This window comes from Eumetopias jubatus, unplaced genomic scaffold, assembly GCF_037043125.1.
Source record: "Eumetopias jubatus isolate StellerSeaLion01/CBP00866 unplaced genomic scaffold, mEumJub1_p1.0 scaffold_2, whole genome shotgun sequence".
NCBI lineage: Eukaryota > Metazoa > Chordata > Mammalia > Carnivora > Otariidae > Eumetopias > Eumetopias jubatus.
The window spans coordinates 66,714,383-66,738,112 of NW_028274808.1; the positions used below are offsets into that span (position 1 = coordinate 66,714,383).

Consider the following 23,730-nt stretch of genomic DNA (forward strand, 5'->3'; position numbering starts at 1 on the left):
GAAATCTTATACTTTAATTATTATTTAGCTTGAAATATTTTCTAACTTGTGTTTTCTATGGTCTAATATATATAATTTACTCATTATATATAATATTATATAATATTATATGATTTATATTATATAAATTTATATTTATACATTATATATAATATTTTATATACTGTATAAACTTATATATGATATATATTACTTATGTGTTTATTTTCATCCAGAGGAACCTCTTCTAGCATTTTTTATATAGCAAATAAGCTAGCAATTAATTCTCTATTTTGTTTATCTGAATATGTCTCTACTTCTTCATCTATAAACTTTATTTTTACCAGATATATATTTCTGTGCTCACAATTTTATTTGCATTCCCTTTCATAATATAAAGATGTCATTCTATTGTGTTCTGGCCTCTTTTCCTTATTTCATGTTCTATCTAAAGAGAATGAAGTGGTTAATCCCATTATTGTTTACTGTATGTAGTGTGTCACTCCCCCTGCCCCTCCTGCCTGCTTTAAACATTTCCTCTTTATCTTTTAATTTCACAATTTGACTATAATGTGCCTGGGTATCATTATTGTTTGCTTAGCACTTATCAAGTTTCAGTTTGTTTAGTTTCTTGGATTCATAAATTGATATTGTCCTCCAAATTTGGGACCAATAAATATTTTTTTTCTAATTTATATTTCCTCTCTTCTCTCTGTTTGTATTAAAATTGCATATATTTTAACATTGATATTTTTTCCACAGGTCTCCAGCACCCTGTTAAATTTTCTTTAATGCTTTTTTCTCTTTATTTTTCAGAAAGCATGATTTCTATTTAAATACATTTAAGTTACTGATATTTCCTTAGGCATTACCAATCTGATGCTAATTCTATTCAGTGATAGTTAATTATTTAATTTTATTTGTTGACTTTCAGTTCTTTATTTTTTTTATTTGGAGTTTTTATTACATATATATGTATATATATGTGTGTATATAAATATATGTTTATATATATGATTTCAGCTAGAATTATTTTTCTTACCATTCCTTATTTTCCTTTGAATCTTTGATCCTATTTATAATATCTTATGTAAAGTCCTTATTTACTTACTGCAATATTTAGGTCATCTAAATATCAGTTTTTATTGACAGATTTTTTCTCCTGAGTTTGTTTGTCTTTTCTATTTGCCTATCTGGTTAATTTTTCATTGGATAGTGGACAATAAGAAAAATACGTTACGGACACTCTGGATTCTTTTTTCTTCCTCTGAAAAGGGCTTTTTTTTTTTTTCTAATAGGCAGATTACATGAGTAGTCTCAAATTCCAAACTCTCTTGCCTTAGGCAGTAGTGGAAAGTTCTGCTCAGTTTCCCCTACATAAGCATAGTTCAAAATGGGAGTTACTGAAGGGACTTAGACACAGGAAGAAACAATTGGCTTGAGAATGCAACTTAAGTATTGGAAACAGGGCATTTAAAAAAAATAGATATTGTAGCATTCCAAGTAAATATAAAAAGTCAAAACTAAGGTCGTAGTAAAGTGGAAAGTGTTATGTTGTGTTTGTTTTTTTTAGTTTTGCCTGCTCAGCATTTCTTTATCTTCTTAGATAGCCATCTCTCCTTGACTCTGTGTCCATGCATTTGGATGAAGTTGACCTCATCCTTGGTTCCAGATGAGCACACATAACTCAGTCCATTCATCAAAACATGCAGTCAACATCAATCCCAGGTTTTAGATGAACTGATCAATCCATTGAGCTCTTTCCATTCTGCTTAGATTAATAAAGATATACCGCTGGGTCACATCTTCAGAAATTCTGTTATAGGAGCTATCAGGTGGATAGAGTCAGCCCGAAAATGAAAATATAATATTAAAAATCAGAACAGGGGTATAGAAACAACAAAATGCCAGATCTTGATGACATCCATTGATATCCAGGATCCATTTGTATTCAAAGCTAGAATTTCCAGGTGTTAACTTTGATATTAACAGAATATCTGAGAAAATGGAAGAAGGATAATGCAATGAAAATGCCCGAAAAATATTTTGATCAAAACAGTTAAAAAATAAAACAGAAATTGTCCCTGATTAGATCCACACATTGTCTTAACTAGGGGTTGAATATGACTACAAATAGCAGAAAATTCAAAAACCAGAAGTCTTAAATAAAAAAAAAAGGATGTTTGTCTTTCATAGCAGAAGTCAAGATTGGGCAGACTGGGAGTTGGAACAATTGATCAACTATGGCATCAGGAACCAGTCTTCTTCATTCCTCATTCTGTGCCTTCCTTTGTGAGGGTTGTTGCACTCTTGATATCAAAAGTGGAGGAGGAAGTGCTAACAAACTTCCTAATATCTCACTTGGATAACTGAATCTTTTGGCTAATTTTAAACTTTTGCTTCTAGATCTGGTAAAGCCATGATAAAAAAGGGCTTGACATGAACATTGCATAAGCCAATAAATTAGGGCTTTTAAACATGCTGGAGATAAAGGAGACATTTTAATTTTTGAAATTTGTAATTTTTATTTTTTAAAGATTTTATTTACTTATTTGATAGAAAGAAAGCACCAGAGAGAGAGAGAGAGCAAGCATGAGTGGGGGTGGGGGGCAGAGGGAGAGGGAGAAGCAGGCTCCCCACTGAGGAAGGAGGCAGATATGCGGCTCCATCCCAGGACCCTGGGATCATGACCTGAGCAGAGGGCAGACACATAACCTACTGAGCCATCCAGGCACCCCAAAGGAGGACATTTTATAAAAGGAATGACAAAGGAAATATGAGAAAGTATAGATAAGAAAACTATTTCCTTTGTGGAAATGAAGGGGAGTTTTTGTTTGTTTGTTTTCCATTAAGAAAGGCAAAAAGGCAAAAGTATATGGAGTGGGTCTTAAAACTTATTATATGTTAAAAATCATCTCTGGGAGAGTTTAATTGTGAAGTGCTTTATCCCTTTCAAGATCTAATGAATAGCTGGGTTGGAAAAAGTAATTTATATTTTTAAAGAAGCACTCATCGAGATTCTGATATAAGTGATATGCAGATTACATTAAAAAAAAAACAGGAGTATGGGATGCCTGGGTGGCTCAGTTGGTTAAGTGGATGCCTTGGGCTCAGGTCATGATCCCAGGGTCCTGGGTTCGAGTTGGACATTGGGCTCCCTGCTCATCGGAGAGCCTGCTTCTCCCTCTGCTTGTCGCTCTCCCTGCTTGTGCTCTCTCTCTCTGACAAATAAATAAATAAAATCTTAAAAAAATAAAAACCAAACAGGAGTATATTTTAAATAAGAGAGGAGAAAAGATACAAGAGCACATACATTTTCTCTGTAAAGTGGATAAAAATTTTCTATGCCTATTATGATAGTTTCACGAGTGAGCGTTGAAGCTTGAGAAAATTTTTTTAAAAAAGCTGTGTACACTGTGTTAGGAAATTCACAAGATGAATATAGCTTTGGTTAGATAAGTAGTGAATCAAATCATTCTGGTCCCTGTTTATCCGGTCACATGCTACAGTCTAGTGTCCACAACAATAAAATCAAAATAATTTGGTCTAAGAGTATTGTCGGATTATAATAATGCAAACTTGATTTCTTAAATATCAGGTGACCTATCTTAAAGAAATAAAAAAACAAATAAGGTGGTTCTAACTTTTAAACTTAAACTTGTTTATGCACATTCCTAAGGTATACTTTGCCCTGCAAACTACATAAATTTTAAACAGTAATGAATATGTAGAGTGCTCCCTTCAGCAGCACATATACTAAAATTGGAAAGATACAGAGAAGATTAGCATGGCTTCTGCATAAGGATGACGTAATGAATATGTAGAGATCTCAACATGAACTTCACAAATACAACCTTGGGGTTTATCCCCTGAAGATTAGATTAAAAAATAGAAAGAAGCAAATTATAGAAATATTAAGAAATATCAGTCCACATTTATAATATTTATAAAATAATAAGTGAAAAAGGAAAATATTGCTTTGATGAAGTAGCATTTTTGCTTTTTGTTTTTTTACTTTAAAGATTTTATTTATTTATTTATTTAGAGAGAGACTAGGGGGAAGGGCAGAGGGAGAAGGAGAAAATCTCAAGCAGACTCCATGCCGAGCACAGAGTCTGACATGGAGCTCAATCTCATGATCCTGAGATCAAGACCTGAGCCGAAATCAAGAGTCAGTTGCCTAATCGACTGAGCCACTCATGTGCCCCAGTAACATTTTATTCTTAATTATGATATGAGTGCTGAGCTAAGGCAATATAGGACCTGTGAGGTCCTTCTCTGACCTTAACTAGATGTGTGATCTAAACTGAGATTTGGAGCCTCTTTCTTCTTTGTCAAATGAAAATGATAAACTTTCACATATGAGATTAGGTTTGTAAAGTGTTTAGTTCTCTCTACATGTTCTAACAATAAAGTAATAAAATCTGAAGATACACTTAGTAAAAAAAGAAAAAAAAAGAAAAAGAAAGAGCAATAGAGAATTTGTTGCTCTTTAAAAAGTCAGATTACCAAACAATTTTAAAAGGTGGCTTAATAAAATAATTTTTATGAAAGGAAGCTAAGTGTGCTACATTTTTAAAAATGTATTGCTATGATAGCCTAGTAAAAACTTTATATACACACAATTATGGAAAATGTTGATGTTACCGGAAGTATACTGATAGTGTAAATATAGAAGCACTGAAGAATGGAGAATATTTGTACCATTTAGTTATAACGTTTATTAGATCTAACGAGGGTAATTAAATCCCACTGTCACTTATTTTAACATTTCTTACTGTGCTACATGGATTGATATGCTTATAAAGAAAAATTTAATAATATTTTATTAGATAACAAAAGTATTGCATAATTCTTTAAATATTTTTCATGTTTAAAGATTTTGATATTTAAGAGGTAAAATAATCAGAATCTTTTTATCCTAGATATAACTGCATTTGTTTTTTGTTTTTGTTTTTTTTTGTATGTAACATTTGTGTATAAATCTGGGAGAAAGGAGTATATGGATTATTAATTATTCAGGATACTTCTATCCTTTATTTATTTTACCTGATCACTTCATCTTTGTTGATTGATTACAGTTTCTATTAGCTCAATGAATCTGTCTAGTTGAGGTTCCATAAGAGATAGTAACAGACACCTGATTGGAATCCTGTATTTCAGTTGAAGTTCTCTTTTGCTCCCATATTTTTGAGATTGTCGACCATCAGATGATGAAGAGGTGTTGATGAGTATGTAGTGATTGTGAATACTTATTACCTGGGGATAAACTTATTTTAAATATAGTGTATTTATAATGGATGGAATATAGAAATGATTTGTTATCAGAGTACAGGTAAAAGGCTTATTAATGAGAATAGACTGTTGGGATATAATTATAAAGATAATGATTATGATCACTTGCAATTTACCAGAAACTACATGTGCATGTATCATGCCACATAACATTTTTATTCTTACTAATCAGTGAAGCCAGTTAACTTGTGAAATGGAACCCAAGGGTACAGAATGGAATCCAAGTTTTTCCAGGGTTCTGATTTCAAACTCCTTGCCCTTGTCACTCTGCCAAATTCCTTCTTTGCTTCTACTGTAACGAATGCTTATTTTGTGTTGGATATTATACTACAAGATTTACTGATCAAAACTTTTTTAATCAAATAAATTTGATTTTACTAACCTTAGTTTAAAGGTGAGGAAACTGAGATTCAAGGAGCCCAACTTTCTCAGAGTTTAATAAGTTGCAAGCAACAGTATTTTAAATAGCAATGAGTATAAGCCCACACCATTTTTTTTAATTTAAGCACTCAGCTATTTTCTTTCCTTAAGCATAAGAAGAATTTGGGAGTGTAATATATAAGGATTAAATAATAAAATGAACATAAAAATGATTCGATTAGTCAATGGTATATGAAATATAATTGAACTACATTGAGTTCATATTTTGCACATTTTGTTTATTTCTATTCAAAGTCCTCACAGAAAATTAATATTTTAAACATGACCTTCAGACTTCATTGTATTTTCTGCATTCTCTATACTTATATTGTTAGTTCACTGACCAGATATGTCCCAGAAAAGTTACATGTGAAACAAAATTTGTAATTTATAATTTAAAAGATGCTGAGGGAATGTGTTCTTTAAAAGAGAGTTCAGATGAATATTTTTGAAATGTAAATAAAACTTTTTGTGTATGGGGGCATCTGCGTGGCTCTGTGGGTTAAGCATCTTCTTTCAGCTCAGGTCATGATCCCAGGGGCCTTGGATCTAGGATCCAGTTGGGCTCCCTGCTCAGTGGGGAGTCTGCTTCTCCCTCCGCCTTGTGCTCACTCTCTCTTTCTGTCAAATAAATAAATAAAATCTTAAAAAAAACCCCACAACTTTTTGCATATGGATTTACCTGTATGTTTTCTTAAACTGTACTATTTAAAGAAGTTGTCAGGGAATTTGTCTTCTGTTCTCCCTGTTTTCCCACCCTACCCCTGGGTCTTCTTTTTTATCATCAACATCATCATCTAGTGAACACTTATATGATTAGGCCACCATGTTAAGTGTTGGATGCATTATACTAGATGCTGCATTAATGAATCATCACATATTAGTTTTGGTTTCCAAGAAATTCTGTGATTATGAGTTCAATAGATATAGTTTCCCTCAGGCTTGGTTAAAAGATTTGTTAGTACCTTAATTAGCTCCAAGCTGGTTTGAAATTCAGTACTCAGTCTTAAGGTATAATTATTAAGCCATTTAAAATTAAAATAATAAATACTTATGTTACAGTTGCAGTGTTGCAGACATACTTGTAAGTATATTTTACAAATGGAATCATTCAATCTTGTAACATGGTGGTTATACTAATATTCCCATTTTGTAGATGATAATTCTGAGACAAGGAGAGGTGTGTGACTTGCCTTCAGCACATAATTCTCGCTTTTATTATAGATTCTACTTCAACACCTTTCCCTTTGGCCCCCAGTCCCTGAATACTGTTAACCAGCTTCTCAGTTCAGAAGCAGGAATTCCCTCTGAAGATTTATAGCCTTATATGCCCTCATTGAAGTAATGCCCTAAAAAGATATTGTGTCTTCCCTACTTCCAATCTACAAGTGAACTACATGACTTTTATCTTTGTTAAAAGAATTTAGAAAATCATATCACAAGTTTATGTTAATATGTCAGTGGCACGCTAATAAATATCACAATGGTAGAACTCAGTAGGGTGGATTTCAAGCACCAAATTCATTCACCCTGGTCATACACTTAGTTCTGGTGAAGGGCAAAATAGAGAAATCTGACTTTTCTAGCCCTATAAAATGCCACTGGTTTTATTTTACTTTAAAATAAATCCTTGTTCTTTTATTACTTTGCCACTGAACTACGTACCATTTATTATCCTGAAAGCAGTAGGTATAAAATATTTTCTTTTGAAAAATATGGATACAATATTTCAATTTATTAACTTAAAATTACTTTTATGTATATCGTTTCACTGCTTTTCCTTTATTCTAAAGTAACATTAAAGTTGTACTTTGTTTTTTGATTTTGTATTTATTTTCTTCTCAAGTTTCCCAACTAAGTGAAATTCTGCATTAGAAGTTAATTATTTGAAGGCACACAGTGTGAGGAATCTCTTTACTCTCTTGGCTTCCCACACTTTGCTGGTTTTATATTTGCCCTTCTGGCTGATCCTCAGTCTTCCTGTTTGCCAACTCGTCCTCCTCTAACAACCTCTAGATTTTGGCAGTGCCAGCTTTAATCCCCTTCTCTTGTCTCTAGATGAACTTATCCAGCCTAAAGTAAGTGCTGTGACATTTACAAAATTAACTCCAGTGTCTCTGGCCTTTGAGGCTTTGAGTTTCAGCATCTCTTTCTGGTCTTTTTTTTTTTTTTTTTTTGGCCCTTCCCATGGCTGGTTCTTTGTCAAGTTTATAGTTACGTTATTAAGGTATGCCCTCTTGGAGATGCCTTGCATGAACATTCCATCAAAAGTAACTTTTCCAGCTTAATTTTTCCCTATAATTTTACACTCAGAAATTAGCTCTTTCATGTGTTTACTGTTTGGTTCTCCTCACTGTAATTATGCTTCCTGATAGCAGGCGATTTTTTGGTTAGTTGGTTCACTTTTATATACACAGGACCTTGAATACTGTATAGTCCCTAATGGGTGTTTCATAAATATTTACAATGGATAGAAAAATTCATTTATAAAAAAAAACATATAACATATTGCTAATTCTTAGCTAATTTGCAATAGAGGCTAGAGTTACTATAACAGTGTATGTAGTAAGTTATAAATAACTATTTGTTAGATAAATGCATACAAGATTAAAGAAGAAATTTAAAGAAATTGAAATCGACACCTCCTGCTCCTGGTGGAGAGCCTGTATCTATCCACCCTCCAAGCTCCCCATGTGTCAGCTGAGGCTCTGTTCTAATCACGGCACCATTCATCTGTTCCGTCTCCCACATGCTGTTTCCCTCACATTCTCACAGGTATTGCTCCTGAGAACATTCCCAAAGGAGCCTCAGAGTGTATTCGTGGGGAAATCTGATCTAAGACCATTGCTTTTAAAGACGATACGATCCCTGGAGACACCTGGATGGCTCAGTTGGTTGAGCATCTGACTCTTGGTTTCAGCTCAGGTCATGATCTCCTGGGGTGTGAGATCGAGCCCTGCGTTGGGCTCTGTGCTCAGCAGGGAGTCTGCTTGAAGATTCTCTCCCTCTGCCCCTCCCCCTACTTGCACACTCTCTCTGTCTCTCAAAAAAATAAATAAATCCTTAAAAAAAAAAAAGATATACTCCCTACCCTCATGGAGTCCACACCTTGATGGAAAGTCACTCCATACCACACATTAACTATTGAGACATGTCCGAATGTCCTCAGACTCACGTGCGAGTTGTGGCCTGTGAGGGACTGGTCAGTGCCTTGGCCAGTCCTCTACAAAGCCTGTGTTGCTTTCAGGGAGGTGGGGGATCAGGTCACCTCAGCGCTGAGGTGTGGTGCTGAGCTGTGGCTGCCTGCCTCTCTGCCCACTGAAAAAAAGTGCCTTCTTCTCACTCCCCACTCCTCCCTCTCCCTACCTACTAAACCAGGAATGCTTCATCAGTGCAGAGAATAAATGGAAGATAACTTCCCTCCTTCTTCCTTGATGGCTAGGAAATCCACACTCAAGCTGATAATCTAAGAATCCCTAGGATTCTCCTCCCAACTGCAGCTGAGTAGCTGGAGCATCCCACCACAACCTTATATTTGTGCCCATTTGTCCAGCTGCATCAGGAAACTGCTCCCCCATTCTCTATCAGGCCAGGGCTGTGGCAAACCCTCTCACAATGTCACTTCTATATTTTGCTTCTTTTATTGTATCCACTGGAGCTTCCTATGGCAGGCACCTGCCTATAAGTAATACCTTCTGAAAAAGAATCAAGCCTACCAGGCAAGGTTGGCTCAAGCTCTGGGCCCTGCTGCTTCCTAGCAGTGGGAAGTCACCTCTCTGAGCCTCAGTTTTCTCATCTGTTAAATGAGGATCATCTTGCCCACCACCCAGAAATTTTGTGAGGTTGCAAAAGGTGGTCCACATCAGGTACCCACCACTGTCTGGCACACAGTCCCCACCATTTATACTCAAACCTGCCTTGCCTGCACCTGGGTTATGTGCCTATGTCCCATTTTCATCAGGCATCCCATCTCATGGAGTTTTAAAGACATCTAGGAAAAGGCATTTACCTTCTAGTGTTTAAAAGCCGCTTCCTCTACCCTGGCTTTCCAGGCATCTTAGAATGAGCATGGTATCCTCCAGGGTTCTGAATATCCCTCCTCCATTCTCTCTATCCCCTCTATAGCCTCTGCTCTCATAATTTGACCTGGAGGTGTTTCTGCTGTTCATTCATCAATGGCTAAAAGCCTACCATACCTGACCATCATGGCATCTCTGGTCCAAATCATTGTTCTCGGTCAACACTTTCCGTGACCCCCAGCTCTCACTCGGGACCCATTATGTCATTGATGCCACACATGATGCATTTGATCTATATTTTCCTTCTAGTCCAACACATGGTCCTCACTTAGAAGATTGGTTATAATGGCTATCATATGTTCTGTGCTAGGCAAGGGCTTAAAAAAAAAGTTCTTCTCAATTTTCTTGATAGAGTATTAAAGATTAAATTACAAAGAAAACCTTAGGTGATGAATTAAATAATTGACCCATATAGGAAGTTATATTTATATTTTTTTATCTCTTAATCTCACCTACTCTATCACCTTGGGAAAATTATTCAGATCTTTTGTGTCCATTTATTCCTTTATTTTTTAAAGATTTTATTTATTTATTAGAGAGCGAGCGAGAGAGAAACAGCATGAGAGGGGAGAGAGTCAGAGGGAGAAGCAGGCTCCCCACTGAGCTGGGAGCCTGATGTGGGACTCGATCCCAGGACTCTGGGATCATGACCTGAGCTGAAGAGAGTCGCTTAACCAACTGAGCCACCCAGGCGCCCTGTGTCCATTTATTCCTTAATAGAATAAATATGCTGAATTGAGTTATCTTACAAGTAATTTTACATATTTCTTTCATAACCTTAAAATTTAATTATGATGGCTATTTGGTCTTATGAATGAGAAAAGAGGCTATAGAAAATAGAAGACAGGCCTAGTCAATTTTTTATTGTATCTGCAACTGAAATTACTATGTAGAAACTATAGCACATAAAAATCTCCACAGAGAAAGTTCATCCACAACCAAAATATAAATGAAATAAATTACAGAAGAAATTGATTTAAGTTAGTAATTCTATATAAATATGAAAGCAAGCTGCCTTATCATTTCAAGAATGAAATTTGTGGCAGAGTCTTCATCTTCAATTTCAACCCCTTATCATTTGATTTCTAATTTAGGTTTCCACGACATGAGCAATGTACTGTTCTCACTGAAATGATCCTCCCCACTCTTGTTTAAAGCAGTCCTGTAGTAGATTTGGGAAACCTGGATTGCATTTACTGACCTCAATCATGCAATCACCTCAAGTTTCTCAAATTTAGAGCAAAGTTGGGCTGAAACAGGGATAGAATCAGCTTCCTTCTGAGGCTGATAGCACATGTTGGGAAAGGAAAAGAGATATAACTGATTTTTGATGTTATACATGATGTACACCTCTAAATCATCTTTATCACTGCTGCCAGCTTAAGCGATCTATAATAAAATTGTAGTTCTATGATGAGAGCATATGTAAGTCTGACACATCCAACAGAGCACTTGACAATGTGCAATATGATTGACTCTAGAATATTATCCAAAAGAAGGAAAGCTGGCATTCAACATTCTTAAGATTGCATATTGTTATCTATTTGTTATTAGGAAGAAGAGTTTCAACAAGCCAGTACACTTTTTAATTGGTGTAATAGTGAGCCCAAGTTTACCTATTGAAATAAAAATTTTCTGACACATACATGTACTGCTCTGATAAGATCAACAAAATGATTATTTCAAAGTATAAACTGCAAGATATACATTAATATGAGAAGAGTACATTAGAAAACAGTTTTCCATGAGTCTCTAATATTTTTGCACGTCTTGTGAACAGAGGTACTGATGGTTTTTGTTCTGGCCTATATTTGTAAGGGTATTTAGGTAGTATACAGTCTTTGAAAACAGAAACAGTGTCTCCCTCCAGAGTTTAGGTTTGCTTACTGTCTGCAGCATTGACCTAGGCTGTTCTGCCTTGCTCCCGTAAGGCTGAGAGGGCAAGGGAAACTGATGCAAGAGTGAAGCTCATGCAGCTTGCTGCACCACCCATAAGAAGGACCTTTGTCTCTGACCCAGGAATCTCATGTCTTCTGCCAGCATTCATAAAACTAGAGCAGTCTTATGTATTAACTTGGAAAAAAATATTAGGCCATTCAAGTTCTTTCCTGACAGCTTGAACTGATATAATCCAGCAAGCTAACCACATGATATATCAGGATTGAATTTAATTTTGATAACAATCTTTAAATAAAATATTTGCCATGGAATCCAATGAAATCAATAATTTAAGTTTTAAGAATATTTGTTGGTTGTAAAACTGGAATGCTACAGCATAACACGATCTGATAAATCTAAATGGCAACACTTCATGATCTATCACTTAATAAAAAATCTAGTCAAAGGTAAAATAAACTTGTTTTCAGCATGGTATATTTTTAAAAAATGTTATTTATAATAAGTAATTTTCCAAATAAAAGCCCAATAAATTTTTAAAAAAGAGAAATTACTATTTATTTTTTTTGGTAACACATTAAAATGCCCATTGCACACTTCCTATATGCCAGGCACTGTGCTACATGCTGGAGATATGTGGTGAACTATGCACTATCTGCCTTCACAGATTAAGACTATGGAGATCAATCATTAAAAGTAGTCACACAAAATTTAAAAGCTAATAGCAATTATACTAAAAATAAGGAATAAAAAGCACAGAGTGATATGACAGATTATACAAAGGGGACCTAATTTATGTTATCCAACAAGAGAATTAATGTAATATCTCAAGGATATATAGGAGATATTCTGGAAGGTGTATGCCAATCAATAGATATGAGGACTGCAGGGTGGAAAGGATCCTGGATTGCTGGAAAGAAACCAAAAGAGGCCTCTGTGGATAGAGCCTGATGGCAGGAGACAAGACTGGGGAAGCAATCAGATATTCTTTTTTGATATAAAATTTAAAACTCTCACATGACATTTTCTATTAGTGCATCACAGGTCTTTTTTCTCCTACAAATGTTAACAGGTGTGAAATGTTTTTATTTTTAAAAATATTTTATTTATTTATTTGAAAGAGAGAGAGAGTGTGTGCACGTGCGCAAGCAGAGGGAAGGAAAGGGAGAGAGAGTCTGGAGCAGATTCCTCTCTGAGCACGGAGCCCGGGGAGGGGCTCAATCCCACCACCAGGAGACCAAGACCTGAGCTGAAACCAAGAGTCTGACGCTCAACCAGCTGAGCCACCCAGGTGCCCCTAGGTGTAAAATGTTTTTAACAGAGATGTACTAATTATTTGAGATTCATAGTCTCAAATGACTGTTTCCTTTTTCGTTTTTGATAATTTTAGAAATGTGTAGAAAGTTTCCAAATGAGGAAAGGCAGCTTTATTTCCAGTTACTCTTTTCTTTCCTATTTTTCTCTAAAGGTGAAACTATCATTTGAACAACGGTTGATGTTGGAATGAACTGTTAGAAATAATTGTAAAGTTTTATTTCTTGTTACTTTAACAAGTTTACCTCCCATTTGGAAACCTGCAATGCATGCAAAGTTAGACGTGTCAATATACAAACTATTAATTCCTTATCCTTAAGAGGATAATGGTCTCACATTTTATTGTAATTAACAAAGTGCTTTCCAAAACATCATTTCATTTTCATTTTCTCCACCATCTTTATTCAGGTCCTCAATACTGATTCTTTTTCTTTGTGATAAAAGGAAATTATCCCTTCCCATAGGACATCTGAAAAGACAGCTAGGCAGTCTTTGCCTGAGATTCAAAGTGGCTGGTAAAGAGGAGCTACCCAATAAACATTTCGGGAAAAAATAAATAGTCTTAGAGAAGGTAGTTAATGCTCTTCATTTTTTAAAGTCTTATTTATTCTTATCTCAGAAACAGATGGTATTAATATAAAAACGAGTCATTGTTTTCGAATAGGATCTATATTTTAGCAGTGGTGTGTGCAATTAGGAGAACAATACTTCCCCGTTTTCTCCTAACTTATTAAAGACAGCTGAGCCAATAACAGTGGTATCATCTAAGTGCACACAGAAGAAAGATTCGGTAATAAATGTCTCATATACACAATATTTCTTAACTACTCATGAAATCACAAGGTCCTTCACTGAAGGGCAAGAACTTAGTGAATGAAAAGGGGGTCATTTGGTTTTTACCATAAAATAATGAATATTGTTGGCAGCAGCTTCTTGATATATAATGGGTTATCTTCATTTAGAAGAAAAATGGGTAACATCCACGAAGTCATAGAAAAAACCTGTTTTGAACGACTGACAAGTCTTTACTTCCAAAATAAACTCATTTGTCTTTTTTTTTTTTCAAAAAACCTTTATTTAGGGTCTGGAAACAAAATTATTTTCAATTCAGAGCATAGCAATTAAATAGGCATTTACAAAAGAGAGAAATATGTGTCAATAGGGCTGAGTACATGGATTCTATGGAGTGTTATGTACAGGTACTAATAATCAGAAAGTAAACTTTGCAACATGGATATTGTATTTTAAACATTTTTTTAAGATATAAAAAAATGTTACAGACAAGTGCATAAACCACAAATTTAGAGCTTGATGAGTTTTCACAAATTGAAAATAACAATGTCACTAGCTCTGGGATAGTTTTGAATTTATTCTCTGTATTTTATCTCCTTCTCTTCCCTTTATTGGTGAATGATTAGGATAGAATATGTGTGTAGTGCAAAACAGGTGGCTTGCAGTAGACCAGACAGCTGACCATTTGTTTTCCTAATTTGTCATTTTTCTTGAGAAAATTAATGTACTAGTTATTGATGCATTGTCTCTCCTCTCTAATCACCCTTAAATGACAACTCTGCAATAATATATGTGTAAACATTTCTCCTGTGGCAGATGGCATGCTTTGTTAGTAGAGAAGACTAGAAGAACACTAGAGTAGGAAGGTTTCTCTTCCAAGTTCTGGTGTGTATTTCTTGGTGACTCCTGCACTATGTGCAAATTTCTTAGTGCCTAGCCTTCATGCAACTCCTAGCTTAGTTCCTTGGCTCTAAAAGTTGTGAGTTAAAGCAGCTCATGGTAGTTCCCATGGGCAGATTTCCCCAGCAACACCATTAAGTGGCTTTTCAGTAGGGGATTCCAACAGGGTACATCCTGTGAACATTTTGTCCTCTAGAAGTTTTAGAGCTTCAGTGAATTTTTCTACTCTCTAATGGCATTAGATTAATGTCCATAGACATCCCCACCCTCTACAAAGAGGTCTGGGTGTCAACAGTGCAGGAGAGGAGTCTCTTCCTTAGGCTTCCTATCTCATCTCTTGGAGCAATGGTTGCTCCTAATCTGTTATTCCCATGTTGTTTAGAATACGCTTTACTCAGTAGATAATCACCCATTACTCTAATTCACTGTTACAGTTAGGAATTTCCAATTGAAATTTCCATGCTCAAATTATTGTGTGGTTTCTGCTTCTTGATTGGTTTTTGAATCACAAGCTTGCTTTCTTCTGGTTCCCAGAATTCTTCTGATGCAAGACTGATGATTCATGGAAATAATGTTAAGTGGATTTTCGCATAACATTATTTGCTGATTTAATCAAAGAAATTTAAAATATCTATCAATGAATATTAAACGGAATTTAACTGAATATTAAAATCAACCCATGGGGTGCCTGGGTGGCTCAGATGGTTAAGCGACTGCCTTCGGCTCAGGTCATGATCCTGGAGTCCTGGGATCGAGTCCCATGTCGGGCTCCCTGCTCAGCAGGGAGTCGGCTTCTCCCTCTGACCCTCTTCCCTCTCGTGCTATCTCTCATTCTCTCTCTCTCAAATAAATAAATAAAATCTTTAAAAAAAATCAAATCAAATCAAATCAACCCAGGAAGTTATTGGGAAGATAATTATCAAAATTACATTGAAAGTAAGATGTGAATACTATTGAAAAGAAAATGATTGGAAATGAATATCATTTAGGTACAAATACCAAGAGATGGTTAGTTTTATAATTTAAATAGTATCATTTTCTGTTAAGATTGTATGTGTTTTTTATTTATATATGCTCATACAATTAATTGATTGTTATTTGCAATAGATGACCGAGTGGTCCAACTTTCCTTGGTCAGGCAAAGAGAACTCTCATTTTATGTTGGAGAATCCATATTGTTACATCACTTCTCTGATTTTTCTTAACTTCTCTGGTAGATCATTCACTCTTCTACATTATACATTTTTTTTTTTAACCAGATAGTTGATACTTTTGAGATTCTCAAAAATCTAGGAGAGTTGCCATTTCTTAATGATGAGTATATCCTTTTTTTTTTTCTTTCCCTGACAGCCTTTAACATTTCTCCTTATCGTTGGTCTTCAGCAGTATCATATATTTCTCAGTTATCTTTTAAATTTGTTATTTTTGGAAAATTCCTTACTATTCATTTGCAAGCATTTCTCTCCATTCTTCCTCTTTTTTTTTTTTTTTTTACCTTCTAAGATTCCCATTACACATATTTTAGACTGATATCGGCCTCTATCTCTTGGATGCTCAGTTCTCTCTCTCTCCTTTTTATTTCACTAATTTCCTGTGTGTGTTTCCATTTGAGTGAAATCTATTGACCTATATTCAAGTTCACTGAGTCTTTGGATGTGTCGTGAATACCGATGAGCCTGTCAAAAGCACTCTTCATCTCTTTTACTATGTGTGTGTTTAAATTTACTTCCAGCATGTCCTTTGACACTTTTTTATTGCTTCTATTTCTCTGCTGAAATTACCCATCTATTCACAAGTGTCTTCAAGTTTTTCCCCTAGAGCCTGTGAAATACTAATCATAGTTATTTTATCCCCTAGCTGATTTTCCTAACATAGATTTATATTTGGGATTAGCTCTATTGATTGTTTTGTCTCTCAACAGCAGATTATTTTTCCTTTCAATTTTGCGTGCCTCATAATTTTTAGTTGAAATCCACATAGTTCTGTGTGGGGTAGTAGAGACCAGGGTAAACAGTATTTATGCCTGGAAATAAGCATGACTCTTTCTCTGCTAGACTTTCATTGAGGAGCCATGTTTCAATTTTGTTGGTTGCTATGATTACCCTCAATGCACCACCAACTTCAAGCCCCTCTAGGGGCACCTTTTGGTTAGGGTGGGAGCTAGACTGATTATCTGAGAAAATTCTTGATTGTGTTCAGTCCACCCTCACTTCTGGATTTTTCCTGTGAGCTTGTGCCTCAGAGAAGCTGTCTCTCCATGCTCTTGTCCCTCCATTAGTAGTATTCAGTTATTGCGTTATTGCTTATTTCCTGGTTCTTGGTAGCCTAGGTGGTGAGGAGCAAGAAAGAATTCTATATTTTTTTCTCATTCAACCTTAGCTTTTGGTTGTTCATGTGTCTCTGAGTCTTTTGAGCTGAGTTTTCTTGGTGATCCTCCCTGCCCCCAGTGGTTAAAGATCTTTAATTTTCTAGAAGTAGGAGGATTTCTTGCCTTTCTCCCTTTCCCAAACCGAGTAAGTTTTCATGCACTGGAAGTGACAGGATTTGCTGCCTTTCTTCAGCAGTTTAAAACTTTATCCCACTGGGGAGAAGACTCCAGGCAAGAATTGTTGATTTTTTCCTTAGCCGCAGAACTACATTATGTTACACAACATCAGAACTGCACTTTGAAGGATACTTTCCCTGATCTCTACCGCCTCCCAGTCTTTTTCATAAGCAAATAGTGAGGGCCAAGGAGAAGAGGCTACAACTGTTTGTGCTCCCAGGGGTTTATACTCACACCTGTGTATGTTCAGCTTTTAACAACCCATTAAAAATCAGTTCATTTTTTTTTAACACTCATTTGTATGGCAGCCTTGTTTTCTTCCAGCGCTGGGGTCTAGGTGGGTGATTGCCTGTGCCTTGTCTCTTTCTGGAGGCTCACTCCATCTTAATCAGATTTTACCCTAGTCAGTTGCCTTTGAAGTCAGCACTCTGATGGGTTCAAGAACACAGATGATTTTACAGATTGCTCAGCTTCTTATTGTTTGGGTAGATGTGACACTCTCCGTTTCTCTATCCTAAGATGGAGCCAGACCTTTATAATATACATTATTAATTCACTAATTATATCAAAGTCACCAGGATTCCAGGTACCTTTGGTATTATGTTATTAATATTTTTGATGAAACCAAAATAAAGATTGGTTCTCTTTCAGAACATGCCAGAATATAGTTTAACATCTAAATGTTTATTTTCTCCATTAAAATTTTAAGAAGTAAAATTCTAGTCTATTTAGAGTAAATAAGAGACTTGGAACTTTCTACATATATTTAGGGAAGCTATATATTTTGAGGTACATGATTTAAGGTCTAGTAGAATTTTTTATAGAATTGGTTGCTTTATATTTCAATATTACACATACCCAAGGGTGTATACAACTTAAAATAAAATAAGGCACTGGTAATTATAGACTCAATAACCATTTAGAAAATACAGCATTAGCAATAAATTTGAAGCCCCTCCCTATTATAGGCTTCTCCCTATAATAGGCTCCTCCCTCTTATAGTCTCCTTCTTTTTCTGTAGATATAACTCTTACCATGAGTTACATGTTAAGTAGTCCTTTGCTGTTTTTTTAATTTTTTATGATAAATGTATATAATATATATATTCCTAAAATATAATTTATTTTTGCATGTTTTGAATTTTATATAAATTGAGTCATATTGTATTTTACATATATATTCGCCATTGTGTTTGAAGATTCATCAATACTTTTGCCTGTATCCATAAAGCATGGACTTTCACTTTTTTTTTTTTTTTAGATTTTTTATTTGAGAGAGTGTAAGCGGTGGGACGGAGAGGGACAAGCAGACTCTGTGCTGGAGCCCCATGCAGTGCTCAATGCGGGGCTCGATCTCAGGATCCTGAGATCATGACCTACACCAAAATCAAGTCAGCAGAGGCTTAACCGACTGAGCCATCTAGGCGCCCCTTTAAAGAATGGACTTTCAGAACTTGGACTCTAGAGTCAGATGGCCTAGTTTTGAATACTGAATCATTAACTAAAGAGTCTTCATAGATAAGTTACTTCTTCTTTTTGACTTTTGTTTCTTTGTGTGTGAAACATAGTACTGCCAAAATATAATTAATATAATCAGGGGTGGTTCAGTGTTATATGACCTTGAAGTTTTAAAGCACCTACATTTTGAAGGTGCTCTATTTAAGAAATTGAATACAAATTATAAATAGCAATTAGATACAAACTTAAATGTTTATTACAATAAGAAATCACAGAAAATTCAGTATATTTGTAAATTTTACAGAAACACATAACAATATAAACACATCGTAGGGCTGCTTTCAGATCCTTGGTAAGGGCTTGAACAAATGAGGGGCTCTGAAACTTAATCTTTCTCAGCTTCATGGCAAATCTGACTCCATATATATGTAAAATCCTTTGAATAGTAGTTCTATAAAAATGATAGATGTTTTTAATTTATCTTATTACTTACTATTATATTACATCAATGGAAAATTTTTGTAGGTCTCTTTCCTTTTTTTATTGAAGAATGATTGAGATGCAATATTGTATTAGTTTCGGATGTACAACATAGTGATCCAATATTTATATACATTACAAAAGCATGACCACAACAGGGCTAGCTACCAGCTAGCGCCATATGAAGTTGTTACGATATTATTGACATATATCCTATGTTGTGAATTATGTCCTCTTGCTTTATTTATTTTATAACTGAAGTTTGTGCCACTTAATCCGCTTGTCTCCCATCTCCCTCCCCTCTGGCAACCAGCAGTTTGCTTTCAGTATCTGAGTCTGTTTCTGTTTTGCTTTATTTGTTCATTTGTTTTTTTAGATTCCACATATAAGTAAAGTCATATGGTGTTTGTCTATCTCACTCTGACTCATTTCGCTTAGCATAATGCCCGCTAGTTTCATCCATGTTATTACAAATGGCAAGATTTCATTCTTTTTAATGTCTGAGTAATATTCCATTGTATATGCCTACTGCATCTTCTTTATCCGTTTCTCTATTAATGGACATTTAGGCTGCTTCCATATCTTAGTGATCGTAAATATGCTGCAATAAACACAGGGATAGATATATCTTTTCAAATTAGGGCAGGATTATTTTCTTCAGTGAAATAAAATACGATTAATCTAATTATTTGCATATACATCAAATAATACTGTTACACATGGTTTTCATAATTTTGGTTTCGGTTTTCTCACCAAAGAATGCAGTCACTTGACTTTTTGTTTGCTTATCAACTGGAAATAATAATTTCAGTCCACATTAGGTTACTTATTGTCTAGTGTATTTCTTTTAAATTAACACACAAAATGGCCTACTTCAGGAAAAAAAAAGATTTGAAAATATGTACTTAACAAATTAAATTTATATTATTGAATTTTATATTTCACTGTTGTATTTATTGATGATAGATTAATATCTACTAGGCTAGTGTGAAACTTCCGGTTTTAGAAAAATCACATAAATCATGAGATAATAGTACTTAGTCAATTTTAATATGTAGATGTTTGCTTAAATTACTTTACTTGCTATTTTATGAAAATATATTTTGTATGCATAAAAAGCTAGGAAAATAGCTTGCACAAGATTACGAAGTAAAAGCACACTAGCATAATCAACATTACAAATTATTGTAATGTGAGTATATATCAAAGCAATGGATATTACATAGAAAATCTCATTTAGAGTATAATAACACTGGTACCATGCAATTTAGAACTATGGAGAACATTATATGAAATAGGAAAGTAAGTTTTAAATTTCAAATTTACCATTTTTTAATGGATGGGATTTTCTTTCAGATTGGAACAAACGCTCGTGGTTAAATACAGGCCTGAATTTCAGCTGTTATGTTCTGGTATAATCATCCATGATGTGTGCTGCCTTGCATATTCAGAGTGATCAAGGCTTGTCATTTATAGGTTGTTAAATCCTTTAATTTTTACTCTTACATAATTGATTATAGACAATAGTAGCCATAAACTTTTTTGAAATTTTAGAAATGTGCTAGATTTTTTTTAACCACAGTACTCTTCTTACTGCTTTGAAAAGAATGTAAACAATCAACTCAACAAAATAAATGATTTCCTTTTTTTTTTTGACTTTCCAGACATCAGTCCCTTGAGGCAACTTTTTAATTGTGTAGAAGCTCATAAAGATTTAATCACTGAAGAAATATTTATGGAGTGTCTATTGGCAGCACGATTATAAAGGTGTAATGGGGTTCCAGAATAAGTGCAAGGTTTTGTCCCTGAATTCAAAGACGGTCTATTTTAAGGCCATAATTCTCAACCATGGCTGAGTATCAAAATTGCACGTTTGATTTAATCTATTTAAGAATCGAAAAATGCTGAGAAAATGAAAGATTTAAAGATTAGAAGTGCTGAATCAGGATGGAGGTAAAGAGTAGGATTGATGTATCTGTATATGTATTTTATATATAGTGTATATACTTATATATATTCTCAAAATTTATATTAAAAAGAACTCAAAGGTAATTTTGAGGTTTGGCTAAAATAATGGAGAATCTGGAAAAAGGAAGATATGTTAAGAATTATGTAATAAAGGGGGGTAGTTCAATTCTGCAGTAGTTGCATTCTGCACTAGACCCCTCACTTCGGTGGTGTCTTAGTCCATTGGGCTTCCATAACAAAATTGTGCAGACTGGATGGCATAAACAACAGGAATTTACTTCTCACAGTTCTGGGGCTGAGAAATCAAAGATCAAAGCACTACCATATTAACGTACTGCTGAGATCCGTGTTTCTGGTTCATATCCCCTGGCTTCTCCCTATGGCTTGAAATAGTGGAAAGGGTGAGGGATATATGTTGGGTCTCTTTTAAAAGAGCACTTAACCCCGGGGCCCCTGGGTGGCTCAGTCCTTAAGCGTCTGCGTCTTCGGCTCAGATCATGGTCCCAGGGTCCTGGGATGGAGCCCCGCATTGGGCTCCCCGCCCAGCGGGAAGCCTGCTTCTCCCTCTCCCGCTCCCCCTGCTTGTGTTCCCTCTCTCGCTGTGTCTCTCTGTCAAAAAAATAAACTCTTAAAAACTAACTAAATAAATAAATAAGAACTAATCCCATTAACAAAGTTCCACTTTCGTGATTCAATCACCTCCCAAAGGCCCAATCTCCTTATACCATATTAGGCATATTAGAATTTCAATACATGAATTGAGAAGAGGATACAAACATTCAGACTGTAGGAGTTGGTGACCCCAAAATTAACATCAGAATATTTCAGTTTTCTTATATAAAATGGGACTAACAGTAATGCATTTGAAAAAGATTGTATAAAGGATGCAGTTTAGTAATTTATATAAGTTATTTAGCAAAGCACTTTACATATTTAAGTGCTCAATAAATATTTATTGGGTTTAATGTTAGTGTAGTGAGAAGATCCATGCCTTACTCAGAGAGATGAGAGAATATTAAAGTCTTGTTTCTACAGAAAAGCTGTCTGAAAAGGTGATTATAAAATTGTATATTGAAAGAAATTGAGACTGGAAGATTTTGCTTCCATTTAGAAGAGGAAAAAAAAAAACATAAACAAAGATATATAAACTAGAAGGGGGTCACACATATGCTAATTTAGAAAATATTCTAAGTTAAAGCAATTTCATATTGCAGAATAACACATAGCAATAAAATACTTTAAATAAACATTCTCAAGGTTATATTCTCTGGTAATTTTCATATCATCATGAATCTTGATTATAGTAGACAGGGAAGAGTCATGTTTTCTAGGCTATGTAGAACAACGTATGGAAGAGCTGTTTATTTCAGATTTGATGGAGATTTAAAAAAGTATTTTTTGAAAATATACTTCACAAGGCCTATTTATAGTTTGGCATACATGAATATAAAAATAATTGCAGATAGCAAATATGCTTTGGGTTTTTACAATTACTTCCAGTTATTCTTGTCCAGTGAAGGGATTCATTTTTGTTCTGATTTGGTCTCCGAGATTTGTTCTGCCTGAGATGAATTTTTTTTATATGTGCTTGCCCCCCTGCCTGCTTGTCTACCTTATACACACTGATTATCTTACTACCATATCTTAGGTTATCAGTCATTACTTTTGGGTCATAATCTTCTGTAAAATATTTTGTAACTCTAATCATTATTAGTTGATTTCTACAGAAGTTTGGCTTTTCCACATTTTATCCTGTTGCATGTCGACTGTCTGCTTCAGTGTTAACCAGAATCACCGTTTCAGTCGTTATATTTGGCATTTCCATTCTCTAGCCAAAGTGTGCTGCCCTAAGAGCGAGGAGTGTTTTTAATGGCGGCCTGCAGTGATGTAGGGAGTTTTACCACACATGTGTATCACATAGCGACTCTCCTGTTGGGGTTCAAGTTCTAAATCCTCTCCTATTGTGCAGGTCGTGAGACTTTCCCTGTAGCTTTGTGAAAGCTCCCCCTGGCAGCTGTAGAAATGTGATATGATTAATTTTATATGATGTCAAGGAATTTTATTTTATTTGACAGTTATTAAGGAAATATTGTTCTTCAGCTAAATGATTTGATGGCCAAAGCATAGAGTATGTTTCTTCCTTCTTTCCTGCCACTCCTTCTCTTCACCTTCCCCCTTTCTCCTCCTTCCTGCACCCTTCTCCTTATTCTCATTCTTATTCTTCTCCCCTTCTCTCACTCCCTCTTTCTGTCTCCTTCCGTCTCTTTCTGTCTTGACTGAGAAAGCATTTTCCTTATTTTTGGGCCCAGGTTCAATAGCTTCATAGTAATTTTCTCGATTACAATCAATCTGTATGAGTATCAGTTAGAGGGAAGCTATTTTTAAAAGAAATGCACACACACACAAAAAGAAATGCACATGGTATGAATATAGGTAAAATCAGAAACATACACGGTATATTTTTTGAGCACTGCTACGTGAATATTGGTAAGTCACTAGGTACTATGATATTTTAAAGATACAAGGATAAAAAATTTTATTTTTTTCATTTTATTTATTTATTTACTTTTATTATGTTCAATTAGCCAACATATAGTACATCGTT

General features: G+C 34.9%; 1 protein-coding gene and 1 non-coding gene across 4 annotated transcripts in view; both read left to right on the forward strand.

The window, feature by feature from the left end:
* FSTL5 (follistatin like 5) overlaps window positions 1-23,730 on the forward strand; it is a 692,987-nt gene that overhangs the window by 463,461 nt on the left and 205,796 nt on the right. The gene's annotated exons all lie outside the window — the stretch shown is intronic.
* On the forward strand, window positions 3,712-3,818 carry LOC114210213 (U6 spliceosomal RNA). The gene has a single exon (XR_003609485.2). It is a non-coding gene; the product is annotated as a U6 spliceosomal RNA (small nuclear RNA).